At 44.5% G+C, this 24,244-nt stretch overlaps 1 protein-coding gene and 1 pseudogene across 15 annotated transcripts in view; both read left to right on the top strand.

Moving 5' to 3' along the window:
• Eif4g3 (eukaryotic translation initiation factor 4 gamma 3) overlaps positions 1 to 24,244 on the top strand; it is a 218,424-nt gene that overhangs the window by 41,973 nt on the left and 152,207 nt on the right. For all 15 annotated transcript variants that reach the window (XM_032895707.1, XM_032895774.1, XM_032895728.1 and 12 more), the window contains one exon: positions 6,895 to 6,970. The gene's annotated coding sequence lies outside the window, so the exon portion shown is untranslated. Of the gene's footprint in view, positions 1 to 6,894; positions 6,971 to 24,244 lie in introns of those variants that run through there.
• On the top strand, positions 10,545 to 11,410 carry LOC116894111 (annotated as a pseudogene).

The following is a 24,244-nucleotide window of genomic DNA, read 5'->3' as shown; positions in this document are numbered from 1 at the left end:
CTGGACCTTCAGCCTAGCTGGAGCGAGGAGATGTCCCCACACACGCTGACCCATCTTCCTCTTCATTTACCCTCTTTTGTTTTCCTTAAACTATATACTGTGACATTGAAAGGACTTGTGTTCACCAGGAGGACAAAGAGGGCTTTCATGGCGGGGCTCTGCAGAGCCAGTGTGTGGGCCTTTGTTGGGCTTGCACTGCCTACTGCATACCACCCCCACCTCATTGTTTGCACTTTGCATCTGTAGCAGAATTTTACCTCTTTAATTAGGGGTACACAGCTACAGCAGTAAAATCATATTTCTTGAAATAAATGTAAAGTGAAGTTTTTTTCTGTTTTTTAATTGGGTAAGGAACCCTTTTGCATGGATGTGCTACACTGTAAGCTTAGGTCTTACTAAAATCATTTCCTGTTATTTAAAACTCAGATATTTTGTTTTTGTGTGGCTGCAGCTCCACACTTCATTACTGTGCTTAATATTTACTCATGAAACATAGGAATTGGTCACCGGTGTCAGGTGGTTCAGTTCTTTTTTAAATGAACATGCATGAGCACACACACACGCAGGTATTCGAGTGCAGTTGTATGGAGGCCAGGGGCTTTGGATCCCCCTGAGGCTGGAGTTAAGGTTAATCACACATGGTTGTAAGCTGTCCAGAATGGTCGCTGGGAACCGAACTGAGGTCCCCTGCAAGAAGAGTATAGCCTTTAAATAGGAGCCCATCTCTCTGTCCTGGTAGTTCCTGTTTTTATGTTATATCAGAGAAGCTCATGTGCAGACTTAGGTTGGTTTTAAATGATGTTTGAGACAGGGTCTTGCTAGATAGTTCAAGTTGGCCTGGACTCAGGATCTGCCTCCCCCCTGAGTGCTGGGATGACAGCTGGGTGTCACCAGGCCCAGCTTAAAGATTTCTTGTAAGACTGCAGATAGGCAGGGGCAGAGAATGCAGATGAGGCGGGTGTGATAGTTCATGCCCGTAATTGTAGCCTGGGGTGACCTGAAGCAGAAGGGCAGACAATCCAGTCTGTGTGCTGACTTTGGAGGCAATTTAGGCTATGTAACACAACAGGACTGTGTCTTAAAAAACGAAACTAAACTAAATCAAAACACCTAAAAAGACCAAACAAAGTGGAATCTGAACCCTGGGGATTAGGCTGGCACTTACCCTCGGATGGGATTATTAGAATAAGAATGCACACAGTGGAAACAGACTGATTGGTAAATGCGGGCCTGAAGCCCAAGGTAAAATCCATGTTGCCATTGGTGGAAGTCTTGGGCCTCGCGTTGACTTTTGCTGGACAGAAGCCCAGTTCCTCGATCTCTTAGTTGGGCGAGTGCTTGCTTCTGTGCCTTCTTTCTCTGTGCCAGTTACTGATTCAGTGCCGTCGGCAGTGCACGTGCCTCTTTGGGCTGGGCGTTACCATTTCCTATATTTCCCATGAAGATCCACTCAACGTTTCTAGACTCCTGGTGGCAGTCACTGGGAGCAAGCGGAATAACTGAAGAGCTGAACCTCACGCATTGTAGGTAGTGGTGGGAAGAAGCCTGCTTCCTGAGGCCAGTGTGTTGTCAGAGGTTTGATGAATCTGTCTGTTAGTCTGGAATTGATCTGTGCCATTTACCATCTAGGGCTGCCTACACTCTCAGACTCAAGGGTCTGAGGTGTTGGAAGGAGCTGAACTATTGGTTCTGTTCAGTTGCTCAGAGAACACTTGGCAGTAGTGGTTGAGGCCTGTGCTCAGCTACTCTAATGCACATTGCTAGAGAGAAGAGGCTCGGCGATGAGAAGAGCGAGGAGTCTTTGTTTCGCTGTTGATTTGAATTGTTCGGTGTAGAGCATGGTTTGGGAAGGCCCCACGGCTCAGGTGAGGAGGCATGGTGTGGTAGGTTGTGGGCCAGACAGAGGCTGCCATAGAGTTGCTGTCCCAGGCACACAGCGGAAAGACCACTCACTGTTGGCGCTTTACTGAACAGCAGGCAGAGGCCGTATCAATTAGTTATTTACTCATGAATGAGTAATCATACTTCATTTCTCAAATGCACAGTAGTTCTCTGTCAGTGAATGAAAACCCTTTTGGATCGTGTTTTATGATCTCATTGGGTGACCATTTTTGAGTTAATGTGGCATGGCGCTTTGGCTTCCTGGAACAGTGTGGTTCTGGCCTACTTACTAGGTTTTCCTGGATATAGAGGTGCTTGATTGTGGATGCTCCACCCCAGAGCCCAGGGAAAGCAAATGGTTTTCCTAGGCAGCCTGTCTGCGCTGTGCAGAGACTGCGTCAGAACTGTTTCAGTAGCTGCAGGAAGGGTTTTTCTTTTTGTGGGGTGTGTGTGTGTGTGTGTGTGTGTGTGTGTGTGTGTGTGTGTGTGTATGTGTGTTTTCATTTTACTGGTAGTTTTACTCATTTCACAAATCAAAGTTGGTAAACCTACACCTTAGGTCCTATTAAGGTCACAGACACAAACTCTGCTGGTAGTGATTATGTGATTGAGCAACGTTTGTTTTCAGGTGAAGCAGTGGAGGCAACAAGAAGACATTGGAGTTTTCCCTCAGCCTTCATGTGCGCCATGTGTGGCTATGAGAGTGAGGGACTGAGGCAGCCGTCTTCCTGGCACACCTCCCCTTCGGTTTTGAGGCAGTCTCTCACCTGACAGCAGTGAGCCCTGGAGCCTCCCGTGCCTGCCCCTTCGTTGCTAGCATTCCTCCCCTGCCTCTCCCCACCCCCTTGTACTTGGCTGCTTTGCTGAGGGTCAGGGTTTAGATTTTCATGTATGCGTGGCATTTCTTCGGGCACATCCACCATGATTTTCTGGAGACTGGGTCTCTCTACATAGCCCTGGCTGTTCTGGAAATCATTTTGCTTCCCTTTGAGCGCTGGGATTAAAGGTGTGTGCCCCCACACCCTGCTTGCTCTTTGTTTTTTTGAATTACGGATTTACTGTGTTCCAAGATGGCCTGGAACAATTTATAATCCTCTTGAGGTAGCCTTTTGATTGCTGGGTTTCTGGGTTGTGCCTCCTCACTGAGCTCTCACGATGTCTTTGGTGAAACAGCAAAAGCTGTTAATTTTATTAAAGCCTGACTTGTGAATATGTTCAGCCTTTTTAATATTGTGTGTGTGAGAAAGTGGTAGTTATGTATACGGAGTCACTGTTTAACGCTACTCTTACCTAAGAGTACATACACCTGGCCATTGTACACATCTGTAATTCCAGCACTGGCGGGATGGAGGCAGGAGGATTTCGTGTCTAGTCCAGTCTGGGCTACAGGAGTCTATTTGAGCAAACCAAATAGCCCCAAATCAAACCAAATCAGTTTCCCACTCCTTCAAAGGTGTCCTGTCGGCCATGTAGCTCTCTCTCTGTGTAGATTACAAATTAATGGACTTAACTAAAGTGTTAACTAGAGTAGTTGGGGTTTGCAACTCAAAGTTGGCTTAGTCACAATTATAAAACATTCATCATAGCAATCAGGCTAAGAAATAGCCAATAGGAGCTGGAGTGAGGGTGTAAGTGTACACACTGCTGCCACAGAAAGCCTGTGTCTGTTTCCCAGCACCCTGCTCTGTCGGCTCACAACTGCCTGGTCCTCTCTTGGCCTCCAAGGGCTCCCACACATACTTGGCAAGCACTTATAAGTACAAACAAACCTTTTAAAAAAAATCTTTAAAAAATTAAAAAGACATTACTCTTTTGGTTTGTTTTTTTCTTTTAGTTTAAAGAGACATAAACAGCCTGTGTCTTAGGCTGAGGACGCAGAGCTGTGTGAGAGCTGGCACTAAGCTGATCTGAGTGCCTCACGTGCTTCATCTGGAAGCTCAGCGCGGCTCTGACACACCAGCTAGGTGTTTAAGGAAAGAGGTGGGCTAAGCAGTGGGTTAACAAAGTGCCTGCTCAGAGGTTCTGAGGATCGCGGTTCAAGTTCACACGTTGTGTGTACAAGCATTCCCATGAGTGCAGGAGCCCGCAGAGGCCAGAAGAGGATGTCCAATCCTTTCAAGCCTGTTAGAAGTGATTTTGCTCTACCTGATGTGAATGCTGGGAGCTGAACTCAGTTTCTGTGGGAGACCAGTTAGTCCTGAGCCGCATTTCCAGCCTTCTCTCTTGCTTATCTTTTTAGACAAGATCTCTGACGATTCCAAGCTACCCTCTTGCCTCCCTGTCCTGAGCTCGGATGGCAGCCACCACACCCAGTGCCTCCGTTTTTGTTTATTTTTTCTTGTTCCCTTCCCCTCCCTTCCCATTCCCTTTCTTTTTCTTGGTCGGACTTGGAACCTGGCTTGGGCAACATAGATTGATTTTTATTTTATTGGGCTTTGTTTGTTTTTTCTAAATAGAACTATAGTTTTTCCCAGCAACCACATGGTGTCTAACAACCATCTGTAATGAGATCTGATGCCCTCTTCTGGTGTGTCTGAAGACAGTCACAGTTTATATATAATAAGTAAATAAATATTTTAAAAAAAAAGAACTGTAGTTTTGTTTTAAATAGTCAACGGTATTTTTTTGTTAATTTGCAGAATATAAAACTGAAATCAGCATTTTTATTTGTAGAAACAGGAAGAATGTTTGTTCCAATGATGTCTCTAGCAATCCTGTGATTAGAGTCATCTGATTAACCAGCAGAGGAACCGAGAGCAGAAGTCCCAAGGGGCTCAGCTTCTCAGGCAGAGCACTAGTAACTCCCTTGAGAACCCCTCTCTCATCGTGAGAATTAGTTCTTCCTGGAAACGCCATGGCAGTTGGCAGCGCGTCTGCTGCAAGAACTGTAGAGCTCAGTGCAAGGAGTTTTATTTCAGCTCAGTGGTCCTTCATTCTGAGAGAGCTGCGAGCTCAGTGGGGACAGTTCTGGAACTTGTTAGGCTTCTGCTTTCTACAGGGCATGCTTAGTATAGTGTGTGTTGTATTGTGTGTGTGTGTGTGTGAGTGTGTGTGTGTGCGCACATGTAGTATGGTGTGTGCATGCATCGTGTGTGTAGTAGGTACATATAATAGTGCTGTGTGTGTATAGTGTATGGATAGTGTGTGGTGTGTGTGTAGTGTGATGTCTGTATAGTGTACATAATATGTGGTATGTATGTATATATAGTGTGGCATGTGTGGTGGGTTGTTTGTAAAATGTGTATGTATAATGTGTGGTGTGTATAGTGTGTATGTATAGTATAATGTGTGGAAAGCATATACGCCCTATGTATGTATGGATTGTGTATGGGTAGATAGGTCTAAATTGTGTGTGCATGCAGTGCATTTGAAGTGCATATGGCTTGTGTGTAGTCTGTGTGTATGTATAGTGTGTGCACACACAGTGGGTGTGGGCTGTCGTGTGGATTGAGTAGCATGCATGTTGGGTGTGGTTTGGCTGAAGTGGTTCCTTTATGATGGTTGAGCTCCTCCACAGTGCAGCATTGACAGTGCTCTGTGTGGGGGCTGTGGACGGTGTAGTTAGCTGCTGTATGAGGTTGCCGAAACTGTCTAGAGACCGCTGTAGTCTCTTTAGACTTTTTAATGACTAAAACACAGGGTGTGTTTGTTTTGTTTTCAGTCTTCTGAGCTGGCTGCCTGGATATAAGGAATCTCCTAATGATTCAGCCTTTGGCAACTTAGAGTTGCTCTTTAAAAAACAAGCACAAAACAGCACAGAAAAACAAAGGCACTTCTTTCCCCTTCATTCTAGTTGTTACTTTAAGATTTATTCACTTCATATATATGAGTGTTCTGCTTGTATGTATGTATGCATACATGTATGTATATGTTTGAATGGATGTATGTATGCAAACCGGGTCCATTCCTTTTGCCTGTGGAGGTCAGAGGAAGGAGTTAGCTCCTTGGAGCCACAGTAGGGATGGTTGAGGGATGTGGGTAACTGGATCCAGACAGTGAGTGTTCTTGATTCCTTGGCCATCTCTCTAGCTTTTGCTCTTTGAAGTAGTCACTGTGTAACCCTGACTGGCCTAAACCCGTTCTGGTGACCTTTGCCTCCTAAATGCTGAGCTTACAGTTGCAAGTACCATGCCTGCTCATAGCTTGTGTTCCCAACTCTACCGATGAGTCAGAAAGAAATATTATGCGAAAAGTATGATTTTTGTTGAGGGGATTTTTTTTTTCATTTGGGGTTTATAATACACTAATTTAAAAGGAATTAACCAGCTGGAATCGGGTCACAGGATTGTTGGATTCTTTTTCTTTTTTTTAATGTGAATGTAGAAAGCATATAACCTGGCCATGTCACAGCCTCATTTAGAGACAGTACTGTGGCCTTTGTCACTCTCACAGAAGTCAGACTGGAGAAGCAGTTCTCGTTCAGAGAGCCACACTGGCTGGGATGGCTCCTGTCTCCCAGTTTGAAGTTGTCTTTTAATGTAATGTCTTCTTTGTGTTCTGAAAAATGTTAAATGATGGCCAGAGCATCTGGTTTTTAAACGGGAAGCTGGTGGGCTGTTATAGAGTAATTATCTCAATTGAAAGATTTATAGAAACAACAACAACAACATACAGAAAACAAGGGAACAGTCCCGTTTGCCCTTTGTGTGCTTGGAACAAACCGGAACACAGTCAACAGTCTCTTCAGCTTAGCCTTCGGAGCTTGCTTGGGTGCTGGCGACCTTGCTTTCTTCCCTGTGTTGCTTGCGCTCTGTAATGGTGGTCGAATCTCAAGATGGGTTTGAGAGCTCCGGCCCTTGTTTTCATTAACAGTGGGTGTTTATCATGGGAACCAATTTGGGAGAAATTGAACTGATCACATTAGGAAATCTGAAATAGTTGATGTTCCAGTTTCTTGGGAGGAGTAAGTATCTGGTGCCAAAGGTTGGGTACAAAGTGTGGGTCATTGGCAGGACATTCTCCCACAGCTGAGCACTTTCGTTTGAGTTTTCTTCTCCTTAACTCGCCTTCCAGAATTCCTCGAGGACCGGTGCAACAGCCTCTGGAGGATCGGATCTTCCCTCCCACGGTCTCTGCAGTCTATAGCACGGTAAGCATCCCCAGTGCCTGGCAGGTGTCTACTTGAAAACAGTGCTTGGGGTTCCTGGTGGTATCGGATTGCCATGGGCTTTAGGTAGAAGGTGCAATGAAATTCCAGTGAAATTAGGCACATATTATATGACCAGGTGACCTTTACTCACCATTGAAGTCTAAGGAGGAAAACTGAGGTAAGCATTGTGTTATGGTCCAATGTTCTTCTATGCTGCCCTTTCCTATGTGTATTAAACTTTGGGGACACAGCGCATGTGCATACTAGGTGTTCAGGCACTCTACCATGAAGCCAGTTTTTTTTTTAAACATTGATCTTAAATTACTTTTTTTCCTATTTGGTGTTTTGGAGGAAGGTTTCTCTGTATAGCCTTAGCTGTCCTAAAACTCACTCTGTAGGCCATAGACCAGGTTGGCCTTGACCTCACTGATTTATGATCCATTTGCTTCTGTCTCCTGTGTGCCACTACTGCCCAGCTATTTTGTAATGTTAATTTATTGTATGTGTATACATGTTGCCTGCATGTATAACTATGCAACTTGTGTGTGCAGTTCCCTTGGAGGTCAGAAGAGGGCACCAGATCTTCCTGGGACTGGAGATACAGATAGTCGTACACTCTGGTGTTGGTGCTGGGAATCCAACCTGGGTCCTCTGGAGAGCAGCCAGGGAGTGTTGTTAACCACTGAGCCTCTCTCCAACCCTCAGATTTTAAATTTTTATTGAATATTTCTTTATTGAAAAAAATACCAAGCGTATCCAGGAGCAGTAGAATACCCCTGTAATCCTAGCACTTAGGAGGCGGAGGCCAGCCTTGTTTACAGAGTGAGTTCTGGGTCCCCCAGAGCTACATAGAGAAACCCAGTCTCAACAAAAAGAAAAAAAGAAATGAGTTTGTCCTTCTTAACTGAGTGTTTTTCCCTTTCCCTCCTTGGTTATGTATAAAATACGCATTGATATTGGGAAGTGACTACAAGAGAGTTCAGTTGTGTTGAATGAGGCATTTGTAAGCGAAGTTTCACTTTTCAGTTAGAAGATGCACTTGCGAAAATGATACCTGCTCCAGTGAGCCTGTGCGAGTTAGAGACTTAGTAATAAGCTATCTATTAACAATCTCATTCTACCTGCCATTTATCTTTGTGTTATAATGAAACTTAGAGTCAAATCAGAGAAATGAGTCAATAAATGATTATAACTTAAAAATATTAAGATTCTTAATAGGTTGAGTTCTGATCAGTTTAGTTTTTGGACAGCACTAGAGATTGAGCCCAGGGTCTCAGAAGTGCTAGGCAGTGCCATGCAACTGAAGAGAGTTTGGGTGTCTTGTCCCTAAGAGAATAAAGACTCAACACAGTTTAGGTGTTTGCATTCAGTGCTTTGGTAGAAACAGTAAGACAAATGAGTAGAGATTCTCTTTGAAAAGGCATTTTAGGGATTAGAAAGCCTGGAATGACTGCACTCTGTGTGGCCAGCACTCGGAGGCTCAGGCAGGACAGACTCTAGTTTCAGGCTAGCTGTACTTGGTGGACACTTGCCTGGCATGCTCACTAGTCTGGGTTCAGGCTCCATATTGCCAAGCAAAAAAAAAAGCAGATGATTTCTAGAAAAAGAGCAGCGGTGGTTGAAGAACTTGCAGTATAGAACCGATGAGATGGTCATGGGGTTAGCAGAGGCTTCCAAATGCATGGATTCTGGCATGGGGAGATGTTGGACTTGCAACTTCAGATTCCATGGGGAATTATGGGGTGTAGGACAAGAGATTACATGGGGAATTATAGGGCACGTAGAGGTTTTGGAAATGAATCCTGGTATATTGGAATATAAAAAAAGGAGGGCAAAGAGAAACAGAACTGATTGCCTTTTAAGTTGTCGCTGTAGCTACAGTATGGCAAATGTAATATAGGATAGTGGTGAGCGAGACGCAGGAGGGTCTGTGAAGACATTTGTCAGTTGGTGTCTCGGCCAGGTTTCCACTGCTGTGAAGAGATGCCATGACCAAGTGTTTTGAGTCAGGACTTCTTTGAGTAGCTTTGGCTGTCATGGAAATAACTCTGTAGACCAGGCTGCCCTCAAAACTCACAGAGATCCACTTAACCTCTGCCTCCTGAGTGCTTGGATTGAGTGTGTGTGCCACCACATCTGGCCATGGCTCATAAAGGCAAGCATATAAGTGGGGCTGGCTTATAGTTCCAAGGTTCAGTCCGTTATCATCATGGCAGTGTGTAGGCCGGAGTGCAGGCATGGTGCTGGAGAAGCTGGAGAGTTCTACATCTGGATCTGTAGGAAGCCAGGAGGAGACGGATTCCTTACTGGGCAGAGCTCGAGCTTATATGTGACCTCAAAGCTCCACCTCCACATGATATATTTCTAACAGAGCCACACTTCCTCCAGTAAGGTTACACCTCCTAATAGTGCTGCTCTTCCCAGGCCAAGCATTCAAACACTTGTTTATAGTTTATGGGGAACTAACCTGTTCAGAACAGCACAGTGGTACAGACACAAGATGATTGTGTTGTCTTTGGGCGTGAGAGTAATAAATGTTGATAGTGTACTGTAATAAAGGGTGTCTTTAATGTGCTAAGCAAGAGAAAGAGTCTGTCATTTCTTGGGAGTTTGACTTGAGCAATCCTACCGGTCCTATTAATTGGGGGTCATTCTGAGAAAGATTTGTTGACACAAGTCAACTGTCTATAAGCAAATATTACTTTGGGATTAAAGCATTAGGTGGTTTTCATTTTTTTGTTATAAAATAACTAAATTTTTATAATATTTATATTTTAGATGATTTTTATAGAATATCTTTCTGAAAATGAAATTAATGAATCAAAGAACAGGTGGGTTGCCCATATGTGCTTGTAATCCTAACATTAGATTTTGTGTGTGAAAACATGTTATTAGGCTTCCTCATGAATAAGACTTTGATAGTGTATACTCATACTTTGAAGCCAAGTCCATGAAAACCTGAGAGCGATGGGACGACAGATTACAAGGCGACTCCCCACTGAGACGCTTGTCTGTCACAGAGACGTGTGTCTGCTGGTTGTTGCATTTATTTGTCAGTTATCTGACCTTTACTACCTAGAATTACTGTCATCCATTTAACACTTGTGCATTGTAGATCATGTTTCTCCTGGAAGGAGAAGGAACTTCAAGCATTAAAAGCCACCCTTAAACATGATGTTCTTGCTTGGTGTGGTGGCGCATGTCTTTCTTTCCAAAAGCGGAGGCCCATGGATCTTCCGAGTTTGAGGCCAGCCAAGGCTTCATATTGAGACATTGTCTCAAAAGTCAAATCCAAAACCGCTGCAGTGACAGGAAGGAACGGGTGCTGTGTTGTGTTGTATCTCTGTGTTTGGTAGTCTGGTTCTTGCTACATTGCCCAAGAGGTCTACTCTACTGGGTAAAGCAGTCCTTCTGCCTTAGCCTTCCTGTTAGCTGGTTTCTTCTCCAGTTAAAAACGACACTTATGCTAGACTCTCGCTGCTGCCCCGCACGCCGAGACCCGCCATCCCAGACCCTGGCTCCCTTTGGCTCGGCCCGTGCACCCCACGCCCGGCTCGGGCAGCGCGATGGGAGGATGAGCAGCGGGCGACGGAAAGAGGAGCCGCCTCAGCCGCAGCTAGCCAACCGGGCCCTCAAGGTGTCCGTGTGGAGCAAGGTGCTGCGGAGCGATGCGGGCTGGAATGACAAGGATGAATTTTTAGATGTGATCTACTGGTTCCGACAGATCATCGCTGTGGTTTTGGGTGTCATTTGGGGCATTTTGCCCTTGCGAGGCTTCTTGGGAATAGCAGGATTCTGCCTGATCAATGCAAGGAGTCCTGTATGTCTACTTCAGCAACTACCTACAGATCAACGAGGAAGAGTACGGTGGCACATGGGAGCTCACCAAAGACGGGTTTATGACGTCATTTGCCTTGTTCATGGTCATTTGGATCATCTTTTACACTGCCATCCACCATGACTGATGGCATTTACTCCTGTCTCTTCTGTCCAGTCCAAAGGACCCTTTTATTACAGCACAGATACATGCTTATTGGGGCACTCCTGCTGTGTGGAACCGAGAAGACCCACGTCTCCTGGACTTAGAATCAGCGTGTTGAGCATCATTGTTTTCCTGCAAGGGTTGTGAAACTTTTTAAAGAACCATCCGCCTTTGGGGAAGCATTTCTGAGTTTGTCCATTGTCAACAATCTGTCCTTGGATACCATCATGTAACAGCTGTTTGCCAAGTGGAGCCGCTGTTGAATCTGATGCGCCTCTGGATCCGGATGAATCATTGTCTTCCTTGGTTCTCCGTCAGGTGTACAGTTTTAAACCATCACTGCATCTCAAGTCTTCTGAAAACACCATGTGCGTGGTCCATGGTACAATACAAGCAGCCATCTACTAAGTTCCATTGTAGGATGTTTTCAGATACTTGAATAAACAAATCTTTAACTGAAAAAAAAAATAACACTTATTTGACTTTGGGACAAGGCTTCACTGCGTATCTATCCCTAGCTGGCCAGGAGCTTGCAGTGTAGGCTAGGCTGGACTGGAACTCATTGAGCTCTGCTGGCCTCTGCCTCTGGTGTGCTGGGATTTTTAATGAATTACTTATAATCTTTCTTGTTTGTTTGCCAGTGAGGAGGGAGCTATGGGACTGAATGCCTTTAGTCTTTAGTCTCCCTTCTCAGCATCAGGATTCTGTATCTGGTCATTATTTTTCTGTAGGTTCTTTTGGCCTACTTCTCTGTCTTCCCCTTCAGCCTTGGCATGAAGTGCCCGTACGCAACATGGATTGAGTTGGTTAAATTCCTTGAAAGGCAATAGTATTCCTGGCCAACTTTTTTTTTTCCTTTTCTTTTTTTTGGAGCTGGGGACTGAACCCAGGGCCTTGCGCTTGCTAGGCAAGCGCTCTACCACTGAGCTAAATCCCCAACCCCCTGGCCAACTTTTAAAAACCACACTCTGTGTTGTTGTGACTCAGGAGTCATTTCAGATGGAAGCTGTGTACAGGCAGGACAGATGCCTTCATGTATGCCAGGTTCTTTTGTACTTAGTTATTTTAACTTGGTTTATACAAACTTGTCTTTGAGGTATTTATCAAAGATAAATGTGAGATCGGTCTTATTGATGAACCATGGACATTCAGACGAGTACTTGGAGCTGAACCAATGCAGTACAGGACAGAGAGGTGGCAGCTGGGAGGCATGAGTGGTGTGTAGTGTGTTCGTTGCTAGCTTTCTGGAGCAGGAGCTGTGAGGTCAGCTTGCGGTTGCCTACAGTTTTGTCTTTTTCTGCCTGTTAAGCTAGTGTGTGATGTGAGTGCAGTCACTTAGTGATTGGATAACAACTGCTGGCAGGGGGACTCTCTTCAGAATGACTGGGACTTTTCCCGTTGATTACTTAGGAGAGATTCCATGTGCAGAGCTCCTCTGTTGATTAGAGAATGACTTTCATGCTGTCAGGGTTTGAGAGATCGGAAGCACTTTGCACTTTATACATCATTTAAGACCTGCTTCTTGTATTCTGTAGTGGATATAATTTAGAAAATCTTGTTTTTACAATTTTTCCTAGCCATTGCATATTAAGTAGACAGGCAGGCCCGTGGCGGTCCTATTGCTGAGGAACCTAAACTTGTTCAGGCAGGTTTTGGAGCATTCAGCCAGGTAGAAGTTGGCTTGACTGTGCAGTCTCCCAACAGAATAACCATCCGTTGTTTTTAAACCAGTGGAAGCAGTGGTTGGTTTGCAGTTTCCTGAAATGAAGCTGATGTGCAGTGTCCCATGTACATTCTGACTGTGCACATGAGGAGGTGTAGACACACGCGACAACCGGGAGACTCTTCTGTGAGGGCAGGCAGTTGGCATTCATCCCAAGAAGACCCAGTCTCCCTAAGTAGCCAAGGCTACTGTGGAACTCATAATTCTCCTGCCTCAGCTTCCTGAGCATTAGGAATTCGGGTGTGGCCACAGACCTCTTGTTTCTGTTTTTGATTCAGGGTTTCACTGACTCAAAACTGAACAGGCAGAGAAACAGATCTAGACTGCTAATAATGACTCTGAGTCCCAAGGTGCAGGGACATGAACAGTTGACAGTGACAGTAGGTCTGGGAGAGGTTTGGTGGAAGAGCATGTTCTGCCCTGCAATCCTGAGACATGAGTTCGGATCCCCAGTACCCACTGCATGCTGGCACACATCTGTAGCCCCAACATTGGTAGCACAAAAAAGTGCATTCTGAGAGTTTCCTGGCCAGCTAGTCCAGCCGAAACAGTGAGCCCCAGGCTCAAATGAGAGACCTTCTCAAAAGACAAGGTAGAAACTGAGAACAGAGCACGTGGTTTGGTTTTTTTTTTTTTTTTTTTTTTTTTTTTTGTTTTTGTTTTTTCTTTTCTTTTCTATTTTTCGGAGCTGGGGACCGAACCCAGGGCCTTGCGCTTGCTAGGCAAGCGCTCTACCACTGAGCTAAATCCCCAACCCCAAGAGCACGTGTTTTTAACCCTAGTACTCAGGAGGCAGAGGCGGTCTGCTCCAGGACAGCCAGAGCTATGTCACATAAAGAACATTTTTTTTAAACAACATGGATAGGATATGGTTTTATTTTTTTTTAAGATTTGTTTTATTTATAGGCGTTCACTGTAACTGTCAGACACACCAGAAGAGGGCATCGGATCCCATTTCAGATGGTTGTGAGCCACCATGTGGTTTCTGGGAATTGAACTCAGGACCTCTGGGAGAGCAGTCAGTGCTCCCAATGGCTGAGCCATCTCAACAGCCCAAGAGCGTATCTTAAAAATCAACTAAACAAAAAGTAGAAAGCAAGGAAAAGCCACCCTACAGCAGCTATTGGTTTGTACAAATTCAAACACAGGTTTAGTCCAGGTAATTCAGCACACAAACCTGTGCATGCATGCACATGGAATGAATAAGAGAGGGGGAGAGAGAGAGAGAGAGAGAGAGAGAGAGAGAGAGAGAGAGAGAGAGAGAGAGAGAGAGAGAGGAAGAAGGAAGGAGACAGAGTTGTGAAAGAGACCCAAGACACCAGGCTGAGACACGAAGGCTACCTTGATTGTAGGCCCGCTTAAGCCACATATACTAAGTTCTAGCTCTGCACTACAGAGGGTACAGATGTGTGCCAGCCTGCACTGGGTATGGGGGATCCAGACTCAGGTCTCAGGATTGCAGGGCAGAGCATGCTCTTCCACCAAACCTCTCCCAGACCTACTGTCACTGTCAAGTACTCATGTCCCCGCACCTTGGGACTCAGAGTCATGATTAGCAGTCTAGATCTGTTTCTCTGCCTGTCTTTGTAACTGCTAATTAATGGCATTTATAAAAGTTTAGATTCTTTATTAATATTTAATGTGGTTTTCTCATTAAATGTTAAATCAGAGACCTAATTACAATATTATTTAATATGTATTTGCTTGGTTTTTCCTCATCAGAAGAAGGATTAACTTGGAGATGTAAAGGAGTGCTCTGCTGGTAAATGCCAGTTAGGAATGGCTTTTAGGTTTCTCAAGAGGAGAAGGAATCTGTGCCCGGGCACTTTGCTTTGATAGTATGTTTCTTTTAGCTGTGGAATATTCCACTGCTTGAGCCTTTTAATAAAGTGTCACAAGAATCACTGCTCAGAAGCCACTCTGTGGAGCAGCAGCAGTCAGACAGGTCCTCCAAGTTGCATGACTGAGTGCTGTGGTAAGTGAAGTGCAGTTAGTTTTAGGGGGAAGCAAAGAAGCAAGGCCGTTATGTGGGGGAATTATCAGCAGTAGGGGTGTGGATGGGGAGACCATCTTTAACTAACTGGGTCCTCGCTTTTATGAGCACACCTTGCTATTGGGACTCTGCCAGCCAAGGTGTGAGCAGGATTAAGGTTCTGTCCATTCTGCTGCCTGTGACTCTAGGTCACAGTTCATGGTGGAGTCCTTGCTTAGTGTCTGGCCTTGAGTTAGGACCTGAGCACTCCAGGCTGAGTATGTATGGAGGTGTGACCTGTTTGTGTGATTGTTCCATTTCCTTATAGAACTTTCTGTAGAAGGGTATTTTATTTCTTTAGTTTTTACAGATTCTAAATATCCACTGGGTATGTTAATTTTTAGACCCATAAAACCAGTGGTACAATTTGTTTTATTTTGAGACAGGGTGTCTCTGTGTAACACTCTATGTAGCTGTCCTGGAACTCACTCTGTAGATCATTTTGGCCTCAGACTCCCAGAGATCCACCTGCCTCTGCCTCCTGCGTGCTGGAATTAAAGACATGTACCATTACCACATGACATACATTTTTATTCTTTTAAAAAGAATTTTAAAAAAAAGTATGTGTATGCATGGGTCTGTGTGTCTAAGCCATGTGTATGGCTGTATTTGCAGAGGCCAGAAGAGGGCAATAGATTCCTAAAACTGGAGTTAAAGGTTGTTGTGAGCTTGCATAACATGAATGCTAGGAGCAGAATTTGGGTCCCTCTGGAATTAAAAGAGTAGCAGGTGTTCTCAACCTTAAACCATTTTCCCAGCTCCCCATTCTTTTTTTTTAGATCCCCCCAGGTTTGGGACCAACTCCAGGGCCTTGCTTCCTAGGCAAGCGCCTCACCACTGAGCTAAATCCCCAACCCAGCTCCCCCATTCTTATTTCTTTGTTTACTTTCTTTTTTGACCCAGGTCTCTCTAGTTCTGGCTATCCTGGAGTGATTTGCTGTGTAAACCACTGTGGCCTCAAGCTCACAGAGATGTTCCTGCCTCTCCCTCCCAGATTGCTGGGTTTAAAGGTGTTCACCACCACATTCCTTTAAATAACCATTGCTTTAATAACTTAAAAATAGATGGGTGGATGGATGGATGGATGGATAGATAGATACATAGATAGATAGATAGATAGAATGAAGAGCCCATGTGAAATATTTAAACTCCCTCAAACTCCATTTCAGAGGGGTCTGTGTCTGTCTCCCATGAAGTTCTACACGAATATACATGCACACACATGTGAAAGAGGCATAGTATTGAAATGTATGATTCTGATCAGTTCTGGTTTATGGAAGAAGAAATCATTACAGTATGTCTGGAAGTTGGCCGTGCTTTTATTTATCTGGAGTGCTAATTGTGTTCTTGTCCAAGGTGTGTAATCCCAGACGGGATTTGGTGGACATGAGTCTTTCCTCTTGTTTGTTTGTTTGTTTTTAAAGAAGGGAATCACTAAGTAGCCTTGGATAGCCTTGAACTTGTTAGGTAGACTAGGCTGACCTTGAACTTGCTGAGATCTGTCTGTCTGTCTCCCAAGTGCTAGGATTAACAGACAGGAGTTACCTCTTTGCTGCCTGGGCTCCTCCTGTCCGTTATGTGCTGGGTAAGTTCCATGGAAGAAGAAGAAGCAGCAGAAAGGGGGTCACCTCCCTCTACTGAGACCTGACTGAGACACGGGATGCTCTCTCTCACAGCCAGGGAAGAGCGGTGGAGAGACTGGAAGAGAGAAATAGTTTTAACCTCTGCTGAAAATGAAAAAGCCAAAACCAACCAGCAGCACTTAGAAGCAGACTCCTGTCTGAGACGAAGCAGATACCTCACATGTGCCCTGACATAGCCTGCTCCTTTCATGTTGAAGTACCTGCTTCAGGATACTGTGCCTTTAAACTGCTTGTCCTGAGGGAAAGGAGAGAACGTGGTTCTGGTTGGAGCAGGCCAACAGTGCCTTTCAGTTCTTTTTAAGGTTAGCAAACGTGGAAGCCTAGCCATGGAGGCCCGGTGTCGAGTTGAGGACGTAATCTCTTGAGATCGGAGTTAGCTGGAAATCGTGCATGAGAGCAAAATTATATAATCGAAAGGGTCCAGAGGCTTGTGACATTGGGACACACTAGGGGACTTAAAAAACATTGAAATACTATGTTGGTTGGGTTTTGGCGTAACTTGCGAGAGTTCAGGTATAGTTTCAGTGATGCTGGTAGTGCACTGCCCTGACTTCACAATCTGTAGAACACACTGGGCACGGCCTTTTGTGTCTAATCTCAGCTCTTGGCAGGCAGAGATGGATTGTGAGTTCAAGGCTAGCCTGGTCTATATAATGAGAGACTTTGTCTCAAAACAAACAAACATAACCGAAAATTATGTTTAAATCTTGCATAGTGATAATGATAAATGTGCACCTGCGAAAAGGTTAGGGTACATTCAGTGCACAGAGTCAGGCTTGCACCGGGTACGCAATGCTGTGCACACACGCTCCTTTGTTTGAAGAGATGAGTTTCTATATCTGAAAATTTGGCTGTGTAGTCTGTTGTCGGCGCCAGCACCGACACGGTACCGAGAATCGAATCGGGCGAAAGCCTGTGGGATGAAAGAAACACACACACACACACTGGTTATTCGTGTCAAGCCAGAAGAGGAAGAGCCTCTGGTTTCTTTATTGACCAACTATATATCCAAAGAACACCACTTAGCAGGTATCTGCCAAGCACAGTGGGGAACCCTGGCTGAGACTTCGGTAACAAAGGACCTAAGTGGCCTGAATAAATTAGGGAAATAACCAGGAAGGCCAGCCTAATTCTTTGACTCTGGTGAGAAGTACCTGGCCAGACTGGGAACAAAAGGCTTCCACATGCATGGGCAGGGCTCAGCAGGGGTCAAACCTTGTTGGAGACCCAGAAGGGTCTTGTTCCTGCTGAAAACATCCCATGAATGCAAACTTCTTGTGCCATAAATTACAGGGAGAGGCTTTTGATCCTACAATCTAAGACTAAGGCCACACAGTGACAAGGCAACCAGGCCCAAATCCAATTCTGCTCCCACCGTCTGTCTTCTTTCTCAGGGTTTTCAAGCATTTTTCATAACCCAGTGTGAACTTTTCAGAAGGCGACAGGACATTACAGGACTACAGGGACGCCGGATGAGGAGAGGGTAGACTGAGGCAGCCAAGGAAATGATTGTTGGGAGGAAATCTCCCACCTAAATATTTGTGACCGTGGCTATGTTGGTGCATGTTAGTCGTCCAGCATAGTGTGTGCATGTTCAGGCTGTCTGTGGATAATTTGTGACATAGTTTTGTGGGCCGAGAACAGCAATTGCTTCACAGCTTGCTGGGACCTCACTGTGGAAGGTCTGCATTTTTATCTCCTTCCCAGGTGATGGTAAGGCCTCTAGTCTGGGACACTGCAAACCACTACCTTAGACTAAACCCCTCATGTTCTCCCAGGTATGAAAATAAAATCGAGTCTGCCAATCATTTTTGTCTAAAACTGTCTTTTTAGACTTGAAAACCAAATTTGTACCAACATTGTGAAGCATCCTTTACTTAGCGCTTTATTTACCAGATTACACGAATAGGTTTACTCGGTAACCTGTCCTTTTTACTGTCTTCAGGTTAAGGACAAGAGTTTATTGGGTAGACTACAGGAGGGTAGTGGGACGCAGTAATTAGAGCATTTGTCACAGGGCAGTGGGCTATAAGTCTGGGAGAGGTAGTAGTGTTTAGGGTGTCTCCAGACACATGATTGAGATTGTGTGAAGGAGAACAGTCCAGATTGGCCAGTGTGAGCCTCTGTGCAATTTCTGCCCTGCGGATGCTAGGAGTGCTAGCCATCGACCTGCGCAGATGTAAGAGAGTTCCTTTTCCTTGTCTGCAGAAAAGCTATGTTTCTGATTTACTTCTTTTACGTGTATGAATGTTTGTCTGTACGTACGTGTATATACCATGTATGTATATATGTGTGCATGGTGTCCTTGGAGATCAGAAGAAAGTGTCCCATCTTCCAGGAGTGGTTATGAATTTACAGTGTGCCTGCTGAGAACCGAACCCAGGTTCTCTGCAGGATCATCAGGAGTTCCTAACCACTGAGCCAACACTCGTGCGGCTCCACCACTGCTCAGACCTGCATCTCTGACGGTAAGACCTGCATTCTTGGTGCTGTTTGGCCTACTTACAAGATTCCTGGAATAAATGTGTATGGTCTACATGTTTGTGTTTTTTTTTTTTTTTTTTTTTTTTTTTTTTTTTTTTTTTTTACGAGCTGGGGACCGAACCCAGGGCCTTGCTTCCTAGGCAAGCGCTCTACCACTGAGTCTGCTAAATCCCAACCCCTATGTTTGTGTTTTAAGTCTTTTGTTTAGAAGGTAATAATCTGTGACTAAACCTCAGAATGGGGACTTAGTGACGTTTCTTCTGTGACATGAGCTGTTCTAGAACAATCTATGATTTTGATAACGCCTTTGAATTTATTATTTGTTGTTGACTACGAAGCTCAGAGTTCTACGAGTTCCTTGGAATTAAGACCAATTGTCTTAGATCAGTGATGTAACTGGGTTGTTAAGAATGGAAAGTCAGCAGAAAAAGCAAAGTATAAGCATCAAAAATTACGTTTTAAGGTGGAACCCGGTCCCCAGGCAGCCCTTCTGTACTTAGGACAGCCTCTTGGTGCGCAAGCAGCTGTGCCTTCTCTGGGAAGCCTAGACCCTTCTGAGTTTAGGAAGGAGACATGGCATCTGTGTTAGGTGGACACAGCCCTGGAACCCAGCACTGTGGAAGTTTAAGTTTGAGGCCAGCCTGGGCTACATGGTTACAGTTTATTCTTACTATGTTGTGAGACCTTTGATTCAAAAATCCCAAATTATAATAAATCAAAAAACATCAACTCCTCAGCTGTTCTCAGATCTTTTGACCATGTTTGACCACAGGGACAACAGAGAAAAAACCAGCAGCAACAAAAATCAAAAACAAAAAAATCTCCAACCCGTAGATAGTCTTTGAGAAAGACCCAGCATTTTTGTCATCGTCGTGCAGAGTGTGACCCCTCTGTGTGCAGTTGTGATTGGCCATGGCAGGATTGACAACCTCTATGTCTGTTTCTTCAGGGCAGTTAGCTCCAAATGGTGAAGGGTGGACTCTCAGCTCAGTTGTCTGGGTTCCTGTCAGCAGTGAAAGGGGAGGTAATCCATGCTGGCTCCTCTGTGCTCTAAGGCTGCCCTGGCCACCCCAGCTGCTCAGGAGTTGCTAAGCTAAATAAATCTTATCCCTAAGTAGCCATATAAAAGGTTTTATGGTTTGTTGAATTGATACACTGTAATAATAGTTATATTTACATGCCCAAGAGGCCACTTGGTGGTGAGCAGGCCACAAGTACTCATTGAGTTTGTCCATGAGGACTGTGTTTGCAGACAGATGATGAGAGCCGCACTGCTGTCGCCATGCAGATCACTATGCTGGGACATAGGACTGCTGTGTGAGTGGGCGTCCTCTGCTCACTCATTGCCTTATGCTGGGCATTTTTATTTTAGAGGAGGGTGGTGGTGAAGGTTTTGCCATGGAGTCTTAGGCTGGCCTCAGTCTGGCCTTGTATCCTAGGCTAGGGTCAAACTTGTGATCATGTCTCTATCTCTATAGTGTGCCCACTGTGACATTGTACATGGGATTTTATAGGCTGGTGTGGAAATTGCCAAGTTCCAAATGCCAAACTTGAAATATGTATTTATTAGAAAAAAACCTGTGTTTAATAGAAATCCAGATTAGAATATAAGGAAGAAAGTGCTGTACCCCTGGCTAACAGGCTGACACCTCCCAGGTTTGTATTTTCCTCCTTGACCTGGCGAGGTTGCTCAGTGGCTAACGGTACAAGTCGGGCAACTTGAATTTGTACCCAGATTCCCATGACTTTTGAAAGTTCTTCTCTGAGTGCCCAGGATGCCAGGCAGTCTGCTCACACACATATCGAATACCTTCCCCTCACCCCCCAAAATCTTACACAATTTAGGTAGACATTCCATATCTGTCTACCTGTGTGTCTGTCCATCTATCCATATACCTATCTAAGGATGTAGTTATTTGTTCCCCCAGGGGACTTGTTTTGTGGTTATTTTACCGTCACAAATGTAGTGGACAAATAGATTTATTTATTTATTTTTTTTGGTTCTTTTTTTTCGGAGCTGGGGACCGAACCCAGGCCTTCCGCTTCCTAGGCAAGCGCTCTACCACTGAGCTAAATCCCCAACCCCGACAAATAGATTTATAATCCTACATTTATTTTCTGATTAAATAGTAACAAAAACATATCAAAACGGAAGAGAACTGAATTTTGATACCAGGAGAAACACTTATATTTTGGAGAGAAGTCTCTTGTTTTTATATTTTTGTAGACATAGAAAATATGTGTGCATATATATATATGTATATAACTTATCTAAACTTATACTTAAGATTTTCTAACTATAAATTGTTTCATGGTGTGTTTGATGGATTCATTGGATACATGCGGACGTGTGTTCATGGCACACTCGAGGTCAGAGGACAGCTTTGTGGACGTGGTTCTCTCCTACTTTCATGTAGGTTCGGGGATTGAACTCAGGTTGCCAGGTGTGTATAGTGAGTGCCTTTACCCACTGAACTGTCTTGGCACCCCCTAGATTCATACTTTCAAACACAACTTACATTTTGTATTTCTCTTAACTTGTCATATATGTTGTATTATATTATATAGAATCATGCCTCACTTTAGTAGACCATGGATGTGCCATAAAATACTGAAATAAGTCATTTCTAGCCTTTGGGATGAGATCAAGGACAAGGTGTAATCTGTGTTCTTGCTGTTCTCCACTGCTTGGCCTCAGTTCTCCAGGCGTGGATTTGGATTAGCTGGCTCCTTTTGGGAGCTGTAAGGTCTCAGGTTGCCTGGCTGGCCTTGAGCTGAGAATACCCTGACCTCCTGACCCTCCTTCCCCTGCCTCTTGAGCATTGGGGTTATAAGCATGAACCATTGCGCCTGGTTTTATGCAGTCTGAGGATTGAACCTAGGGCTCTATGCAGGCCATGTAAGCCATGTCCTCAGCTCTATCTCAGTATCCTTGCATTTGCAAGTTGTTCTGTTGAGCACCCTTGCTCATACGTCTTTGTTGTCTTAACTCCTTATGCTGATCCCTAAATACCTTATTGGCACTTGTATATCTTCTAATGAAAGTGATCAGAACAATGGAATACAGACATTCTTTTGTCTAAATGAAGCCAGTTAGTAGCACTTTTACTTTTGGTGTCTCTGCCTTTACTTTTTGTGGTAGTTTGAATTTGCATGGTTCCCAAAGCCTCTAATCCTAAGGCTAGGGGTTGCCAGGAAGGGATTTGGTCATGAGGTCAGGATGTGTTAGTATGTGGGCTGACACCGTAGTAGCTGGGAATTTTGTGGGTCAAACACTGTATTGGGTACTTGCCAAAATGTATTGTTTTTTACAAGTGTTTTACAGTTTGCTAAGTGTCTCAGCGTGGAGATGAGTGCTCTTCATAGGCATGCTCGTGCCTTAACACAGTTTTCTCTTTTCCAGCTAATTCTCCTCTCATCCCTCTGCACACAGACCCCTGCCTTTCCCAGGACATGCCCTATGCCTTGGCACTCTCCTTTCTTTTTAAAGTCCTGTCTTTACCTGATAGTCTAAACTCAGCTTTTCACTTCCCAGAGACCATGTCGCTTCTACCTGGAGCTGCTGCTGGGTTTTACTAGCAAATTACGCTAGAGTGTAGTGTGGCTCAGTTCTGCTTGCTGTGGCCTCCCTCCTTCCTATTAAGGGTTTGGAAGGTGGGAACCCATCCATAGGTAAGGCTGAGTTTGCTGTGCAGTTTTGTTGACTGGTGGTGTTGTCACAGACCATGCTGTGCCCTCCCATCTTGGGGACAGTTGAGTGATTCCAGTCTCCATATGTTCTGACGTGACAGTTGCTTTACTCTTGGGACAGCTGACATTGTGATAACTCTTTAATCACTTTTGTAACTTTGATGTTTGATTTTAGCAGGCGGCATTATTAGTTTATAATTTTGGTACTTTTTTCTTGTACAATTATAAGTAGAGATACAAAGACATCGATTCCATGGAGTGAACATATGGTCTTAATGACGACATTTAACATTGACCAGATTGATCAGAAATTGTGTCATTTTCAGAAGTCTTCCTTTGCTAGTTTTGATAATTAGTGTCGATGCCATTAGGGGTATTGATAGTAAACCCGCCCCTAGATTGTTTGATCTGACTGCAGCTCCTCTCTCAGCCCAGAGTTATAGACCTAGCAGGCTGCTCATTGCTCCCAATGGACAGCGAGCAACCGCTGTAGGCGGAGTCTTGGTTAGCCATTCCCTTAAGGCTCTTCACTTGTAGCCTCTCATGTCACAGCAGCACTTCCCCAGACCTAGTACTTCAGGCCATCACCTTCAAGAGGATTCCCAGTTTTCACTAAGCTATTATTTTCAATGTAGTGTATAAATGGGACATAGGCTTTAACTGCTGTAAAGTGTGTGAAGGGGCAATGCAGCCAGCCAGCCCCACTCTGTCCTGCTGTACCTCTAGTCATCAACCAAGGAGACTGGCTGACCCTGCCTCTTGCCCCTGTCTTAGAGGTCTATATTGATGTGCTCGCTCTCCCCTCTCTCCTGCTCTGTCTAAACACCTTTTCGTGTTAGAATTTTCTTGCACAGTATTGGGTATATAGATACATAAAATAGCTCTGTAAAGGTTCACTATAATCATGAGGAAATTTTAAAAGAATTCTTTGGTGTGTTGCACACGCACAGTTTCTCTATTTGTAATAAAGACAAAAATCAAATGTGTATGTAAATGAATGGCTGAACTTATTTTTGTATTAGAAACTAAGTCTTGTCTGAATGTTTGAAGTCATAGGACATAGAGAAGATCTTTAGCGTTTTCCAAGAAGTGATTGCTATTTGCTTTTATCCTCTGGTTTCGGTGCCTAGAACACTGCTTCACGTAAACACAAGAGTATTCCTTTTTCATTGTTACTGAGCACATACTTCTGTTGACAGACCCAACAGCTCATGTACTTGATGATAACAGCCTCACAAGTGAACCTTGTTCCGATTCATCATAAAACATGGCATCTGCTTGCTTCAGTGCTTAGTATGACCAGAGGAACTCACAGAATTGCTTCCTTTATAAAAGGTCAAAATGTACTGGGGCACCAGGCATTGCAAGTGGCATAACCTAATAAGGGGAGAACAGAAAAGGGAGGAAGCCTCCTCCCTGTTTCCTCCCATCTGTCTGTCCACTGCACTGGTTCATTTAAAATTACTTCTATGTGTACATAGTCTGCATTCTCTGTCTCTGCTGGTCTGGGTGTGGATGTGCTTCTGCCGTACGGCTCCTAGATAGCAGACTCCGAGTCTCTTGGCTCCGGTGTGCCACGTTCACAGCCCCACACTGCTTCTTGAGTAGATTGGCTTTCATTATTTTCTAGTATTTGTTGGCTTGGAGAAATACATGTTCTGAAGGAAGAGCTAGGATACTACTAGTGATGGCTGTCACATGGGGAAGCAAAGTTCAGGCT

This window comes from Rattus rattus, chromosome 1 (genome assembly GCF_011064425.1).
Source record: "Rattus rattus isolate New Zealand chromosome 1, Rrattus_CSIRO_v1, whole genome shotgun sequence".
Taxonomy (NCBI): Eukaryota; Metazoa; Chordata; class Mammalia; order Rodentia; family Muridae; genus Rattus; species Rattus rattus.
This window is presented reverse-complemented; position numbering and strand designations above follow the sequence as displayed.